We start from the raw sequence: 16,595 nt of genomic DNA on the forward strand, positions 1-16,595 counted from the left end.
TTATTTTATTTTATTTTATTTTACTTTATTTTATTTTATTTTATTTTATTTTATTTTATTTTATTTTATTTTATTTTATTTTATTTACTTTTTAGAGATGGAGTCTTCCTCTGTTGCCCAGGCTGGAGAACAGTGATGTGTTCATGGCTCATTGCAGCCTAAAACTCCTGGTCTCAAGTGATCCTTCCATCTTAGCCTCCCAATAGTTGGGACTATGGGTATGTACCACTGTGCTCAGCTAATTATGTTTTGTACATACAGGGGTCTCACTTTGTGGCCGAGATTGGTTGTGGACTCAAGCAATCCTCCTACCTTGGCCTCCCAAAGTTCTGGGATTACATATGTGAGGCACTGTGCCTGGACTGTTCTTGTATTTGATAGTTTAATCATAACATGTCTTGATGTAGTCTTGTTTTTATTGAATTTTACTGGCGACTTTTGATCTGTACCTGGATATTTATATCTTTATCCAAATTTGGAAAATTTTCTACAATTTCTTTTAACAAGTTTTCTGGTCCTTTGTTATTTTCTTCTTTGTGAAAACTTTCTGGTTTGAGTATTTGCTCTTGTGATGCTGTCTCACAAGTTGCACAAGCTTTATAGTTCTTTTTTATTTATTTTTTCTTTTTTCTCCTCTGACAGTATATTTTGAAATAACCTATCTTCCAGTTCACAGATTCTTTCTTCTGCTGGATCAGTTCAGCTATTTAAGACTTTCTATTACATTTTTTTTATTTTGCTTATTGTATTTTTTAGCTTCAGAATTTAGATTTCAACTTTTAAAATAATTTTATTCTCTCTGTTCAATTTCTCATTTTGATTGCTTATTGTATTCCTGATTTTGTTGAATTGATTTTATATATTTTCTTTAAGTTCATTGAGATTCCTTTAAAGAATTGTTTTGAATTATTTTTCAGGCAGTTTGTGCATCTCTGTTTTCTTAGTGCTCCTTATTGGTACTTTTTTCGTTCCTTTGATGATGTTTCCGATTGTTCTTAATCCTTATGGCTGTACATTGGTGTCAGTACATTTGGAGAAGTAAGGACTTATTCTAGTCTTTGCATATTGGCTTTATCTGGAAAAATTCATCACTAGTCAGCCTGTTCAGAAATTTTGGGCCAGGTTTTTAGTATTCTTCATGGGCCGGCTTTCTGCTAGAGTCCTTGGGCAGGCTGACTGGTGCCTGGGTGAGCAGGTGCATGAGCCTGGCATCTGGGTCCATGGGATTGTGCCTGGAGCCTGGATCTACTGGGGTGGACTTGTTGACTGGGTCTATAAGGGCAGGCCAGGAGCCTGTATCCACAGGATGTAGCCTAAAGTTTGTCTCTAAAGGGGTTAACTTGGTGCTGGTGTGGGCTTTGAGCCTGATTCTGCAGGGGTAGCCCCAAAACTTTAGCCTACTGGGGTTGTTCTGGAACTGGAATCTACTAGGGTAGTCCTGGACCCTGGACCCACTGGATCCTGGAGCCACTGTGACTGGCCTGGATCCTGGAGTTGTCCTGGTTCTAGGGCAGGGCTGAAGCCTAGGGCTATGTGAGCCAACCTGGCTTTATACTGGCCTGGGCCTGTGTTGGGCCTGGAGGCTGGGGACACAGGGACTAGCCTGGAGCATGGGTCCATGGATTGTCAACTTGATGTCTAAGGCTACAGGAGCTGGCCTGACACCGGTGAACCTAAAGCCTGGGGCTGCTGGGGTAGGCCTGGACCTGTTGTGGACTTAAAGACTGAATCTGTGGGGTCAGCCTAAAGCCTGGGGTCAGAAAGGTTAGCCTGGATTGAGAGTACGTAGGAGCTGGGCTGGTGCTGGAGTCAGCCTGAAGCCCAAGGCCACTGGTGCCAGCCCAGTGCTGGGACCTGTTCAGAGGCTAGAGCCTGCCCAGGGGCTACAATAATGCAGACTGTTGGTGGGGTGGGCTCACAGAATGAGTCTTCTGGGTAGGCCTGGAGACTGGGGCTGTGTGATCCAACCTTATGCGGGAGTGGGCCTAGAAGTTTACTCTGTGGATATAAGGCTATAGTCTAGGGCCATGGGGACCTATATGGTGCTGGATTTTACTGGGAGAGTCCCAGTGTTGATCAGAGGCAAAGTCCTGTGCTTGCTTCCTTCTCCTTCACCCAAGCACAGGGTTCTCTCTCCATGTTATACTGCTTGGGATTGGGAGGGAGAAGGATGATGCAGGTAATGTAAAACTGTCCTGCCTACTCTCTTCAGTGTGTCTTTTCTTATTTCTGTGCTACATTCCTGGGCTGTAGTCTCTCACCTGGATTCCTTAGTTTTTTGTGAAGGTGTTTTCAAGCACGTGTACTTATTCAAATTGATGTTTTTGCAGGGGATGAGCACTGCAAAGTCCTGTTCCACTATCTTGCTGACATCTGACTTGTAACTTATTTACCTACTTCTGTGTTAAAACTATGTTCATTATAAAATCTATACAAAAAGTGAAATGGAAAATAATGAGATAAAGACTGAGCAAATAACATTTGATTTATGAACATAAAAGTTACTCTAAAAATATATTATTAATAACATTCTAACAGCTTGCTTTTTAAATGCCTTCCTACTTGTGATGCTTTCATTTAATTATTTAGTAATATCCCAAGGCACATCATAAATTTATTACTGTATTTATTCTCAACATTTGAAGGTATAAAACTGTGTTTGGAATAATCTTCTCAATAATTAAAAAATTGGGGCTGACTTTTGACAATTCTGCTTAGATTCTCATGTGTATGTAATGTGTCTGATTATTGGGCTATACTGGAAGTGGATCAGTTATGCCATTTTTTCTTTTGCTTACATTTGCAAAATCATATTATTTTCAGTTGTATTTTCTTAGCAGAAATCTTTTAAACTATTGTTCATATAAATAGCCAGGGAATGTGCTTAGAATATGAAAACTTCAGTATGTAGCAATATGTTAAATATGACAGAACCTTAGATTATCATCATCCAACCTTCTGTGTTAAAGAACTCACATTCACTCTGACTTTAAAACCTGGCTGGGTTATAAGTCAATCAATATTATAAATATTAATGAGAGTTAATATAGCCTAATTGTATAGATAAATATTTTCTTTTCTATTTTAATGGCTCTAATCATCTTGTGCAATCCCAGATGAAAACACCTCGTTTTACAGACCACCATTTTTTATGTGAATGACTTAGCTGGAGACATATGAAGTGTGATCATGAAATTTGCAGATGACACTAAATAGGATGGACAATTAACATGCTAGATGAAGTTTTAATTCAGTCCAAATTCAAGCACAAAATTTCTCAAGATGATTGGGAACAGGAGGGTACAGGTAGAATCTGCCAGTTACCAGTGGTTCGTGGTTCAGTTATTAATGATGTCGAATATGGGCACGGGGGAAGATAAATCTCAGAAAGGAATTTATTGGGAATGTGGGGTGACAGGTTAAATTAGTAAATACCTGCAATGATAGACGTTTCTGATATTGGGATATTAAGTATTTAAGAGGTAGATACCACTCTACTGTGTATTTAAAGAGGTCTAGTTTGTTTTGCTATGTGAGTAGGAGCCATTCATAATGCTTTTGTACATCTAAGCATATTTATTCGATGGTGTAAGCCTTATGATGTAATCAAATTGCCTTGAGCTATATTAGGTCTTACTCATGTAAATGAGCCTCCTCTCTTTAGGTACAACTTTTCTTTCTTCCTAAAGACATGAACAGTAATTTCACAAAGCTGAAGTTGTTTATGCTGGGAAAGAAATGTGAGAAAATACCATATGGTCTTAAAATATGTGAAAGACTGTAGAGCAGAAAAGGGATTATGCATAACATGAAAATTTCCAGAGGGTAGAACTAAAATCAATGAGAGGAAATTATTATTTAAGCAAACATAAGAGAAAAAATATTTTTGTAACACTGATGAAACTACCTAAAAAAAATTGTGCTCTGTCCTGTCTTGTAAGGTAGAGTGTTGAAGTAGAGAGAATGGTCGCTTGATCACAGACTTCATGTAATAATTCATGCCATAGTGTGTGGAATAAATTTACTCATCATTACGAGATTTTCCTGCTGTAAGATTCTGTGATTCTACAAATCAATTTATACTTGAGAAAACTTTATTTTTATATTTGCCTTCTGGAAGTACTCATTAACTTGTTATATGTTTAAAAGAGAAACAAAAAAGAATTTAAACTATATTACCATATGCATTAATTAAATCTTTTCTTTAATAGCATATAAATAATTTACACAAAAATGTTTTATTTTACTGGGTTTAATTCTACACTCTCCCTACCACCTAAAGAAACACACATGAATCTCTCTCTGAACACTGAAATAAACCTACATTACTAAGTACAAAGTTTCTGTTTCAGTGAAAATTTACGAAGTGTACTTTAAATTTATAATTGTTTCAGAAGAGGCTTAACATTTGGTTGTTTTCAGACTTTTTTCCTTCTTGGAGTTAATCTTGGGTGATCTGAAGAATTTACCACAGCCAAATTCATCAGAATCTGCTTTCCTTAACTCATTAAATGACCTTTAGAAAGTAATTTATCAACTGTGTATATAGTTCAGTGTCTCCCTCCATGTAAGTTCTATTTTCTACTAAATATAGGAATTTAGCCTAACTCTTCAAGATATCACTAGAATCAACTCTTAATGACATCACTGAAAAATTACAGCTTCTAGTACATTCACTTCTATTCATTCTGTAAGCAAGCAGCAAGTTTTTCAGTAGCAGAGCTTTGTTCTTGTTCTATGGGAATATTTATATTCTAGGAACGTTTATGTTCTATTTTAGGTACTGTTTGTTTGGGTACTATCAGGTTTTCTTTCTCAATAACTCTATTGCATACTTTTCCTCAAAGTCTACTTGTTTTGTCCAATTTTTTTTCAAATTAGAAAATTTCAAACTCAATAATTAAATTTGACGGGTTCATTTTATTGGCAATTTTCTATTTAATAATAGTAACATATCTGTGTTTATTTTGTTTTCATGTCATTAATATCAAATCCATTAAAATACCATGACAGTCATTAATTTGCCAGTCTGTAGTACTTTGGTAAGTAACCTGCTGTCATTAGTAAAGTTTTATCTTACATAAGAAAAGTGTATTTGGATTTTAATAATACTTTTGACATTTGTCTTCAAGAAGACAAAGTAAAGCTTACGAATCTAGAAAGGTGGACTAAAAGAAACAAACGCCACTTCACATTCAGATTTAAATTAAAAAAAAAACCTTGGACCTAGTTTCATAGTGTATCTTTAGCTCTTATTAATTACTTACAAACTTTTTTCAAAAATGGAAGAGATAAAATTATGTTTCTATGAGAAAAAACGAATAAATCTAGGCTTAAAAATTAAAGTCAGTTTCTGCAACACTTTTGCTGAAAGAGGGACAGTCCTACCTCTTTCCTCAGAATGAGAAAAAAGGATGCCAATATCTGAAGAGTTAGACTGTTTTTATTCAAATACAAGAGAATTGTTGCCTTTTAGGCTGCAACTGACACTGGAATTTTTAGTAAGCCCTAATCAATCACAACTCTTGAAAGCAGCTATTACAATATGATATGAAAGTCAGACTGTGTGACATGAACTTTCCAAAAATCAGTGCTGACAGCTGCTCTCTCCAAGGGCACTCATTTTCTTCCCCTTTGCTTGAAAAAAAAGAAAAAAAGAAAGAAATAGAGGGAGACTGTGAATCTTCCAAGTTCCAAAAATGTTATTTTACCTATAAATTATTTGGATATATGGAATCAGTATTTTATAAATAATATCTGCAAACTGACAATGTACTCAAAACAGACACAATGTGAAGGCTGGCAAACATTGACAAATCAAAATAATTAATGACTTTTCTTCTAAAGAAATCCACGTAGAGTAATATTAGCTTTAAATGTATGTCAATAAATACAGTTTTACAGAATCATATATAATGAGGTTCACAGATATATGACCAATATAAAGTTTATGTTGATTAGGATAGGCACAACGCATGCTTCTTATCCATTTTCTATTCCTATTTATTAATCAAGGAAAGTAATCATACTTCTACATAAAAATTGAAGAATGTAGATGGTGTTTAAATGTGACAATAAATAACCAGCTGGAAACGAAAGAAAACAGACTTCTAGCAGGCCATCCTAAGTAAACAAATGGCTCAGTAAAATTGTCTGTAAATAGTAAATCTCAAAAACAATAAATGTTTTATTTTGGCAGTTACATTAAGGAAACGAATAGTTTGTTTTTTGAATTCCTTTATTTTTTCCTCTCTCTTTCTTTATTCTACCGGATCACATACACAACTGCGGTAGGAGGCAGATGAGATAGATTACTATTAAAAGGATTTAGAATATGGCATGCAAAATATCCTATTTTGGCATGAGGATTATTTTGAACTGAAGGTAATTGAGGAACAGCAATACATGAGGAGCTCTCTGCCTTCCCCCATCAGCCTAAAAGCAGAGCATAAATTTCCCTTTGCAATGGTGACATACATTTTCATTTGTAAAGGTGTGCCCTTGCCTGTACCAGGAAGATGAGGACAACTTCAAAGATTACTCTTCTCACTGGAGATTTGAGTCTGCATAACAAACTTTACTAAACAACATTTATTTATCATAAATGTGCTAGTCACCTTCCCACAATTTACCTCACCTAGTAGCCCAAGCACCCCTTTCCTTTGTCATCACTTTTCTATGATGTATTACATTTTTTTAAAATAACATAGAAACCCCAAGTCTAACTACTTCTTTGGGCTTTCATTTTTATGTGAAGCCCTTGTGTACACAAAAATATTAATAAATTTGTATGTGTAACATGTCACCTGTTAATCTGTCGTTCGTGAGTTTAATTTACAGGCTTCAGGAATAAACCTAAAAAGGTACAGGAAACATTTATTTTTTCCTCCCCTATAGTATTACTATTTAACCAAGGTTTTATATGATAGTAATGTCATAAAATGCTGAGAACATGTTCAGATTTCTGTAATTTTGAAGCACATACCTAACATACTTCAGGTTAAGTATGAGGCTTTCAAAAATCAGATTAGGAAATGCAAAGGATTATTTTATAAATGTTTAATACTTTTCCCTGTAGAGAACATGATTTAGTAAGTCTCATATTTTGACTCATAGAACCATGACATATTTTCCTCTGTTGTTTATTAACAAAAAGTTTCTAATTAGCATTGAAGATATAATAAATATCCATAAACATCACAGACTAAATTTGGTTGACATATTTCAAATGATTTTATCTTCCTGTTGATTCTGTATTATATTCACCTTTTAATGAAATAAATGCTGACAAAAAGGTGACTGTATTATAGAAAGTCAAAGGTTAGTTCCTACATATATAGCTGGGTATTTGAAATAAAATTAAAGGCTTTATAGTAACTTATGTTCATAATATATATATTTCATTTGTGTGTATGTAACCTGAAATTATATTTACATAAATGTATGCAACATATATAGAGATTTATATTTGAATAATGAGTAATTAAACAAAGATACAATCTTGTGTCTCAAAATCACGTTTTGGTCAATGACAGACTGCAGATAGGAGAATAGGCTCATAAGATTATAATTGAGCTGAAAAATTCCTACCACCTAGTGATGCCCTAGCCTTCTTAATGTGGTAGTACAATGCACTACATTTTCTATGTTTAGATATGTTTATGTAAATACTTACCTTTGTGTTACAATTGCCTACAGTATTCAGTACATTAACATTTTGCACATATTTGTAGCCTAGGAACAATATGTCATACCATTTAAACTTGGTGTGTGGTAAGTTATACCATCTAAGTACACTCTATGATGTTTGCACAACAGTGAACCTGCCTAACAATGCATTTCTCAGAATGCATCCCATGTACATATATATGACTGTATATGTACTAGAGATATATATGGCTTGGAATGTATTACATTGAAACTTTGAAATATAATTATTTTTGATTTATTGTTATTTATGTTATATAGTACATATAGATATGCAATACATACATATATGTGCATATATATGTATATATGTACATATGTGTAATTTATAGTAACTATAACATGTTTTATCACTAGTTACAGCTTTTATTTCTTTTGTTACTAGTTATAGATTTTTTTTTGGTGACATATACTTCTATGAGCATAAACATCAGTGACTAAGGGGTAAAATGTTTTTTGTCTTCATACTGTTTCCAGAGATTACAAGAAAAATAATCTGTAAATAACATTTTTTTAGTTCTACCTCTTCCTTTCTGTCAACATTGTATTCATTGTACCAAATAAGCAAAAGCAACTAGATGGATGCCAAATAAATGATCTGAAATTGAGAAAACTGATAAAAGCAAATTTTAATCTGAACAATTTAAAATGCAATCATTTTTATCTGTGAAAGTCTAAAGAAAAAAGGTAATATGAGTTAAATGTGGGGTTGAGGGGAGGTGAGGGAGTTTTAATCATTGAAAACTCGCATTAATAAAACAATAAATTCCTAATTATGTAGGAAATTTCTTCCTCAGGAATAACTTCTCCAATAGCATTTTAGCAATTGTGTTTAAACAATGATAATGTAATACTATTGTTTAACTTGGATAATTTATCATTATCCAGTGATAATGGTTTATCCTCAAGAATGCTTTTTAACACCATTTCTACATTTCTAAAATTTTTAGGAGAGCAACTTTGATATATGGCTAGAGTTAACAATAAAGTGTTCACATCTGAGTTGGGGAATGATTAGGATCTTAAAGACCTATAGAGAGGGTGCACAGAGTGGTCCTGACTTCACTGGAGTTGGATTTCTCCTTATGCATGATACAACCTATTCGCTAAGAAATGGTACACTGGTTATAATACATCCCTAAGGCTGAAAAAAAAAAAGCAGAAATTGTCCTCAGTGTTTATATATTTGAATTTTTGGCCAATCTGTGCCTCTGTTTCAAAATTTATTTTGCCATCCCAGAATCTCTTTTCTTATGGAGGTTCATATTCTTTATAAGACAATTTTATACAGTCAAAATACTATCTCTTTTATTTATGATAAATTAATATAATTCTAGTGGCATAATTATAGCTCACAGAAGCCTCAAACTCCTGGGCGCAAGGCAACCCTCCCACTTCAGCCTCCCGAGTACCTAGAACTACAGATGCATGCCACCCATCCAGCTAATTTTTCCTTCTTTCTTTTTTTGTACAGATGGGAGTCTCACTATATTTCCCAGGCTGGTCCTGAACTCCTGGGCCCAGGGATCCTCTTGCCTCAGCCCCACCAAGGTGCTGGGATTACAGGTATGGACCACTGTATCTGGCTGGAAATATTATTATTTTATAGCTGAATATTAGTTTATGAGACTAGCAAACAAAACAGATATCCCAGCAAACTCTTTAATACCATTACAGTTTGGATTATAGTAGCATTGAAGCCTCAAAATTCTTGTATGTATGCAAAATCAAAATCTCATCTTGATTCTTAATATCAATACAAGGAAGCATAATGTAGATATCCCAAGAAAAGCAATTTTTCATGATTATCTTTGAAATAAATCTTGCAAATATCTACAGTTAATGAATCCAAGCCTGTTTAGAGGGTTTGCTTTCCCCTCTCATTTTTACTCTAGCCCATCCTCCTCTTGAAATCCAGCCTTCTTAGGAAAGTCAAGTCACCTCACCACAAAACAGGGTTTCAATCCAAATTTTTTTCTTCAGAGAAGAGATAGTTAAGCTTATGGCTTTTTAAATGCTGTGCCTGCTGTCAAGCAGTTGTAGGTACACAGGGAACATACCAACATGCCAACGAAAGAGGCCAATCAGTAGAAAATTTGTTTATTTGGAAATAATGTTTGCTTGGTTTGAAGCAGAAAGCCTATATGAGAGCTAGGGCTTGTTTTTGAGTTTTCCTTTTTATATTTTGAACATGCTAAGAAAAGGAAAATGATATTTTAAAGTCTTAAAATGCAGTTGCACATATTGATAGTTAGGAGGGCAATATGTTGTCATAGAGGATTCAATAGGGTTCTGAAGACAGGAGACCAATTATTAACTCTGGTTCACTTGCTCTATGCTTTGTTCTGGTCCCAACTGCCTCAAGACTGAGTTTAGTTATGAAATAAAGAGCATCATCTTCACAATCTCTAAGAGTCTCCCTAACTCTAAAGTGCCCTTGATTAATTTATTAAAAGAGTCTTCATTAAAAACAATTAGCATTACTGGGATCTGGGTAGAAGGTTGGTAAGTGAAATTCTAGTTTTTATGTTGAGGGGCAACCAAATGGTTTGAGGCATCTTTCTGTTTTTTTCTTTTCTTTTTTTCTTTTGAAGCATAATTGTAGTCTCTCATTTGCTACATAATAGTTTTCATTACATTCACCAAAATTGATTGTTAACGAGAGAAATTCTTCACATTACACAAAGTGTAAAACTTGACTATTTTAAGTGAGACTCACAAATGACTGATGTGATTGTCAGAACAACTTATGTGGTAAAAATAAATTTTTTTCTCCAAATGTGATGTGATTAAACGAAATGTTGTGGTAAATAAGCATTATAGAAACAGGACATTCTATTTCTAGAAAGGTGTTCTACTTTTTAAAAAATCTGCAAGAGTCAAACAGCTGTTGCTTATCTGAAGCAATTAATTATAATGATTTAAGGTAGACTTTCTTTTAAATAAATAACATACAAAGACTATAAGAGTTTCCCTACTATGCAGCTATATTTTGTCCAACAATGTAATATTTTATACGAAACCTCCCTTGACTTCGTTTTGTAATGATAATACTAAAACGTAGTTCCTTTTTTCTCTTACTAACAAATCTTACGTATTTACATAGGAATAGTTTGTTCTGGATATGCTAAAATTGGACAAATAGGATTCAAATGGATTTTTCTGAACAGAGAAATCCTCACAATCAAAAAAAGAGCAACGTAATAGGGTTTCTTCAGTAAGGCTCAACTCAGTTCAAGATAATCATATCAGTATGTTACAAATTGAATACTCTTCCTGCTTCAGTGAGAAAAACCACAAAATACATAAAGGCCTCAGTGCTGACGACATTTTGGTTTAAATTATTTTCTTTTGTAGACCATGTGTGTTCCTTCTCCTGACAGACTACAGATCCCATGAAGGGTGTTATGTCTTTAGATTTGCCTTGTTAAGGGTCAGTGGTATAATTATAAGAGTTTGCACAGCTAAGTCGGTAGGTGGTGTATTTATTTGACCCAGGAATGCCTAGGTGGCTTGTTCATGTCCAGTAATAACCAACGAACCTTACTACTGCATAAGCCTCTCAGTATTTGTTTGTTATATGCATAACTGAGTTACTCTAGTTACCATATGCATGTATAAATCACAGGAACATTATTTAATTATGTAAAATTAAGTATCAAGTATATGTGATGTTGTTTCTGAATTAACTTATGTAATATCTAAAGTGTATATATAAATAGGGCTTCCTTTTAAAAAATTATTTGAGAGTACAGCAGGCATCACACAATATTGATTTGTCTTTTTTCCCTCCTTCTTTGACAGATTTATTCATAAAATCTCTTTGATTTTTTTTCTCTCTTCCACAGACTCTTAAAATGTATACAATTTCTGAGCTCGTATTTTGGGCCCAGATTCATGGGAGATGTTTAGGGTGCTATACTAGTGAATTGGCGACAAGTAAATAAACCAACAAATATTAGTAATACATTAACAGATAATTATGCTGTTGGTACTCCTAGAACAGGGAATGTGTCATGGCCTCAGTATCTAGCACACAGTAGGAACAACAAATATTTGCTATTTATTTATTGTAAATCAATAAATATTTGTTGAATAAATGACTTCCCTCAATGCAGTGACTAGTTTTAAATGGTCATAAAATGAATGATTAAAGGAAAACTTTAAGGATGAATTAAGCACCATAAGCTGCTTAAAAATAGCAGTTAAAGGAGTATTTACATTAGGTTATTTTGATGCTTAACAAAGCCAGTACTTTTGAGTAAAAAGGATTTACTAGTAAAGAAGCAGGTAGAATCCTGATGTTCATGTTAAATATAGTTCAATTGGAAAAGTTTTTTTTTTTTTTCTAGGTCCAGTTGGAATTGGAAAAGGAGGAAGTTTTGGGGGATGATGTTATGGACACATGAACATTTCAGGCCTGTAAATAATTGTTCATAATGGAGGATTGAGATTATTGCCTTTGTGGTTTTTAGAAATTGTCTTATTAATGAAGGAGAGTAATGACTGGTTTCCATTAAGAATGTCTTTAACAAAACTGTCAACACTTTTAAATAATAGCTACTGAACCATTTGCTTAGCTGTTTTTGTGTATTTTGTTCATATAGAAACACGTAAGCATATTTCCGCAGCTAATGAGAAGAAGGAAGTGCTATAGAAAACTAGAGTGGTTAGAGGCCTACATCATTCTGGAAGAAGAAAACTGAAGAAACAGTCAAATATAATTTCTTTCTTGACATTGCCTGATTAAGTTATGACCCTCATTCACAAAGCATATGAAAAATGTTAGCCCCTGGTTCTAACATTTAGAAATGACAATCCAGTGGAAATTACAACTTACACAGGAAGAAGATGAAATGCTCATTATTCCTCTACTAAATTGTTTGTTCATATAAAAAAGTTTTCTTCTCGGAATGTGTTATGCCACACAGCATCCAACTCCATAGCAAGCAGTTTTGAGTTGATGGATTCCTTAAAGGTAGTCATGTAGTCTGTGGATACTTCTGGTTGTAATTTCTTACAGATCTCTCCCACTTCTATTATTTTCTCATAACTGTAATCTAGACCTGGAACCTCTTTCAGCAGAATGACTGAAAGTTCATGAGTCTCTCTTCCTATCCAAATGAATTTCCTATAACCATTTTCCGATTTCAGCTAAAGCCATGCTCTCTGCTTAATTTCTCAATTGTACATTTTTTCCTAAAATTTGTATTGAGGTATAACATAACGCATCAAAGTGCACAAATGATAACTCTATGTATTTTTTTAAGTAAGTGAACACCTTAGTGAACATGCCCTATATAGAAATAGAATATTAGTAGCTAAGCGAAGTCTTTTTTGTTTGTTTTTTGTATTGTTTTGTTTTTTGTTTTTCTTTTTAAATTAACACTCCCTGAGAGCTTGAAAGTTCTAGCTGCTCCATGTCTTTCCTAACCCTTGGTGGTGTCAGCATCTCCACTTCCAGTTTAGCCATTCAGGTGTGTGTATTGGTAGCTAATTGGAGTTTTAATTTACATGCTTCTGGTGACTGATGAGATTATGGGACTTTTCCTATGCATATTGCCCTCTTCTCTTATGGGTCTCTCCGACTCTTTTGCCTATTTCTTAATGAAAGGTGTGACTTTGAATAACTAAATTTTTATAGTTCTTTTATATATTCTGGAAAATTGAGCTTTATCATTTATGTGTTGCAAATGTCTCCTCCAACTGTGTTGCTTGCTTTTTTCTTCATTTAATGGTGTCCCTTGATAAACAAAAGTTCTTAATCATTAATTTTTTTGTCATTTCTGGTTCATCTTTATTGTGCTCTTAACATAAAATTTAGGAAGTTTGGCCTACTCAAAAAAGTATACATATATATATTATATATATATATAATATATATATATATATTTTTCCATATTCTACATTACCAATAATGTCATTGGAACATAATGACTGCTTTATTTTTTGTTTCAAATTCTTATGACTTCTTTTTTACTTTCTTTCACTGTCCTCCAAAATGCTAAATAGAAGTACAGTGGATATGCTTGCCTCATTGTATATCTCAGAGAAAAATTTTCAGTAGCTGATCCGTAAGTGTGAACTTCACTAGTGATTCTTTTTAAAAACTCTGTATGACATAAAAGTTTCCCTTTGATTACTTATTTACATTAGTTATTAAATTTTATCAAACATATTTATGCATATATTGAAATAAACATGATTTTTCTCCTTTGTGTAGTAAATTACATTGATTTGTATACCTTCATCCAATCTTGCATTCTTTGGATAAAAGCCCACTGATTTTTTTTTTCTTTTTAATTTCTTCATGAAAAAGATTGACATGAGAATTGTGGAGCCTCTAAATGGTGTTTTCTTCAAGGGTTTCCTTTCATTCACTAGCAGACAACTAGATTAAGAACAGATCACTTTACTCCAATTAATGACAGATAGGAGCCACGTATGGGTTTGAGTTTTTGTGATATTTGACTTATTTTGGCTTGTCCTCCCTCCTGAAATGCAGCTTAGGAGTGCCTCAGAACAGAGCAAACCTTCCCCACGGCATCTCCAGGGAAGTGATAAAATTCCAAAGAAAAAATCAGGTATGTTCAGACAGGTCCACCAAAGAATTTATGAATAAAATACAGCACAAAATAGCAGAGAATTACAGGCCATAAGAGTATTCTTTTTCTTTATAAATAATCATTTTAAATAATATTTGTGTTATTGGAACTTTTGTAATTTGTAAATTGCAAGAGGTTTGCAATTATTAGTGTAACCTATATGTTTCTCTGTAGTAAATGGTATCCTAAAGAAAACCTTTAAAAATGAGGTGAAGGGAAAGCTTCATCTGCTGATGGTTTGGTAAGACAAAGAGTGGGAAGGTGGGAAGGAAGGATTTCCTCACTACAGTCAGTCAGTATCCATGGGACATGGTGGGGGGATTGAATTCATCATGGGCTTAGAGCTTGCTTGTAGAAATGAGAAGAGTCTTCCCAGGGCTCAGAAGAGTCTTGGGGCTCAGCAGGTCTCTAGACTTGGGACTTTTTCATATAACACAATCCTCAGCAGAGAAGCCACACATTTAAAATATAGAGTGACATTTCCTCCTGAGAGATTTGTAATAACAACTTTCTTACATGGAACTACACATAATCCAGAAAATTCTGAATGCAGTAGATTTTGTTAATTCAAATTGCATAGGAAAGCAATTCTACCTGGGTATCATATTATATATAATATAAATTTATTTTTATTTGTATGAATTAGTCTAGCATAATTTATAAGGAAGGTGTTTGATAAACTGTTGACATATTTTAGGGAAATTTTTCTTACTGTAGGGGAGAGCATCAGGAAAAACAGCTAATGAATGCTGGGCTTAACACCTAGGTGATGGGTTGATCTCTGCAGAAAACCACCATAACACACGTTTACTTATGTAACAAACCCAAACCTGCACATATACCCTGGAACTTAAAATAAAAGTTGAAGAAAAAAAATCTTCTAATTTTATAGTCAGGCTGTATTTTTATGGCCTAATTTATCAGGTGTTCTGGTCCATTTTGCACTGCTATAACACAATAATGAGACTGGTTTATTTATAATGAGCAGATATTTATTAGCTCACAGTTCTGGAGGCTGGGAACTCAAATATGAAGACACTGGCAGGTTTGGTGTCTGGTAAGGACCTGGTCAAGGTCCACTGTCAAGTGGATTATTCTACTGCTTTTCTCTCTGCTTTCAGCCTGGACTTCCCTATAACTCATCCTCCAAGCTGCTCCTAGAGTGACCTTTTTAAACACTCAAATCTGATCATATTATCAGATACTTTAAAATCCTTCAGTGATTCCCTGTAGCTTTCAGGACAATATTGAAATGGCATTGCTTAACATATTATGTCATTTGTTATTTTGGCAATTGCTTACTTTTATGCCACTTCGTTTGGACGTTCAAAAAAGCCCACTCTCCCCAGCCCTCATATCATTAAATAATACCTATTAATTTCCCCAAATTGAGCATTAGTTTTCTATGGTCACCTATTTAGATTTAGAAGTCTTTCCTCAGAGCAGCTTATCAAAAATTCAATTAGAACAATTACCACAGTTTATTATACACAGGGATTTCTTTTTCTCTCAAATTAAGCCTTAACAACTTTGAAGACAGTGAATTTTTCCTTATTTGACACTGTAGACCAGGGAAATAGCATAATAAATACCTACTGTATAATCAATGCCCAATAAACTTGTGCTGTACGCATGGATGAATAAATTAATGTTTGAATGCTACATATTTGACACATACAAAAATAATCCAGTCACAATCCAGCAATATAGATATAGAGAAGACAAAATATTTTCAATCCATACAGTACTCACAGTATAAACCGTGAAGAGTTGACAAATCAAAAGGAATTGTTTATCAAATGTAACTGCAATGGTATCAGTGATGAAGAAAGGATTTTTTCTTTTAAATGCTGTATTCAATTTTATGATAAAAATGCATACGGTTATAAAATTTATTATACGTTTTCTTATTTCAATAGCACAAATGCCAACTTTTAAAAGAGGATTTGGTAGAGTTGCTTTTATATGGATCCTTTAAATTTGCCTCTTATGTTAGGTCTTTTAATTGATTCAATAACTTTTGCAAATCAAAAAACAGCCAACGAGAAGTTGAGTTGTCAATTGCCTCTTAATTATAGTTATTTGGAGACGTCTGGAAGATGACCCTGAGGGCACTTGGAAACACAGATTTTCTTTGCTACATTTCTGTGGTTTTGTTAATGTGGCTTGTGGTTATTTTGTTAATTAGAAAGAATAGTTTTCTATAAACAACAGGCTTTCTGAATAAAATATTTCCTGTAACTCTAAAGGCAAGGATTTACTGCCTTTGTTTTAAAAGTCATA

This window comes from Rhinopithecus bieti, unplaced genomic scaffold (genome assembly GCF_001698545.2).
Source record: "Rhinopithecus bieti isolate Rb0 unplaced genomic scaffold, ASM169854v2 scaffold_25209, whole genome shotgun sequence".
Classification (NCBI taxonomy): Eukaryota; Metazoa; Chordata; class Mammalia; order Primates; family Cercopithecidae; genus Rhinopithecus; species Rhinopithecus bieti.